The sequence below is a fragment of the Monodon monoceros genome, unplaced genomic scaffold (genome assembly GCF_005190385.1).
Source record: "Monodon monoceros isolate NGI ecotype Baffin Bay Population unplaced genomic scaffold, NGI_Narwhal_1 Contig6379_ctg1, whole genome shotgun sequence".
NCBI lineage: Eukaryota > Metazoa > Chordata > Mammalia > Artiodactyla > Monodontidae > Monodon > Monodon monoceros.
This window is the reverse complement of record NW_021702113.1, coordinates 2,128-3,936: the sequence shown is the minus strand read 5'-3', so window position 1 is coordinate 3,936 and position 1,809 is coordinate 2,128. Positions and strand designations below refer to the sequence as shown.

The window sequence follows — 1,809 nt, the reverse complement described above, 5'->3', positions numbered from 1 at the left end:
AGGCCATCGGAAGAAGGCAGTGATGGGTGCTCGCACCTCCACGACGTCCCGCAGCTCAGTGTCCGCAGTGGACACAGTCACTGTCAGTGTGGCGCGGGGGCAGCCAGTGCCGGCCACGACACCCAGCTGTGTCCCGAACTACAGCACCGAGAAGACGGTGTTGAGGGCCCTGGGAGAGAGCGGGCAAGGGATGGCCAAGCAGGAGGAAGTCCCCACAGTCACAGGGAGGAACGAAGACCAGAGAAGCGGCCCCGATGACACCGGGGGCGCACGATCTGCATTTAGGCCCCTGGGGGGCTCTTTCTTCGTGCCCAGGCCTGGACCTCTGCAGAGAGACCTCCACGCCAAGTGGGCAGAAGACAGATCCACCAGGAAACTGTAGACCACTTGTATGAGCTCCTGCCCCCAAAGAAACGCCATCACGAGCTCATATAGCTCCACCCGAGGTTTCCCGCCAGTGAAGAGAAGGAGGGGTCCCGCCATACCGCAAGGGCTGCCCCAGAAGTCTGCAAAGAAAGGCAGCGAGGAGGGCCCTCCGTCGCCCTCTGCAGCTCCGGTGGTTTCCCAGAGGAAAAGCCAGCCTGACAAAGATGCAGAGGCAGCAAGAGGGCAGAAAGGGCCCTGGAGGAAGGGCTCCCGCACATCTGACAGTCCCAGGCCCCGAAAACGCAGGATTCCTCTGCTGCCGCACCGGCGAGGGGAGCCTCTGAGGCTGCCCCCAGGCCCTGAGCTGGGTTTCCCTGTCGCCACTGAAGACCTAGACTCCGAGAAGGAAGCAGCGTTCCGGCGCATCAACAGTGCGCTGCAGGGTGAGACCTAGGCCATTGGGGGCCTGGGCGCCATGCAGCCTTCCTGTCCCTTTCTGCTGCCTGCCGCAGGGGCTGCTTCTCCGCAGAAAATGTTTCATAGTTATTTCTATTTTAATATGATCATGGTACATTAAAATGTATTAGTGCTTGCCTGTGAACACTAAGGTCACTTGACTTGTAATTGTCTATGTTGTTCTATATTTTTGTGACTAAAGGCATTACTTGGGGGAATGAAAAGAATATCTTGAAGCGATTTTGGCTTTTGATCTGCCACTAACTCCTATTTAACCTTAATTCAGGGGTCGGATTCTTTGACCCAAGGAAACAGAATAGTATAAAAAGAAAGAATGTGAGTGTCAGATGGTGGCAGTGATTAAGTATAGCAAGAGACGCCTTTGCAAAAGTTACTCTTGGTCCCAGAAGACTCTCACTTAGCTGTGTGACCGTGGGCAAGTCACTTCACCTAAATCTCTGAATTATAGGGCTGTGCTGATGATTTAAAAGTGACTGAGCACGGTGGACACTCGGAAATCCTGGGTTCTCAATAAAGCCACTGCCCTGCTCTTTGGTCCTTTGGGATTACTATATTAGTAAAATTTATACTTGACAGTAATTTTAGCTTAAAGTTTATTTTGTCTATTTCATCTCAGGCTTTTGGCTAAGATCAAGTGTAGTATCTGTTCTTGTCAATTTAAATAGCAAGAGAAAAGAAAGGAAAATAACGGGCATGCCCCCACACTCTTCAAACAATAGGAGTCTCTTAACCTGTTCCTTTGTCCAGAGACAGGCCATTTCTCAGTGAAGGCCTCTGCCATCACTGAGGTTGCAGGGGAGATGTGGTAACTGGGGAGAAAAAGACCAATGGGGATGACCCCCTCACTCCTCAGCATCCAAGCCCCCCACTTTCTCACTTCTCTGGCTAGAAATAAAAGGTTGATCCCATGGTTTTAACTTTCAGCTGTTGCTGGACTTTGCGTGCCTTGCGTAAGCTGGGAGACAG

At 52.1% G+C, this 1,809-nt stretch overlaps 1 pseudogene; it reads left to right on the top strand.

The window, feature by feature from the left end:
• The first annotated feature begins 1,447 nt into the window (after nt 1-1,447).
• Nucleotides 1,448-1,553, top strand: LOC114890748 (annotated as a pseudogene).
• Nucleotides 1,554-1,809: the final 256 nt, after the last annotated feature.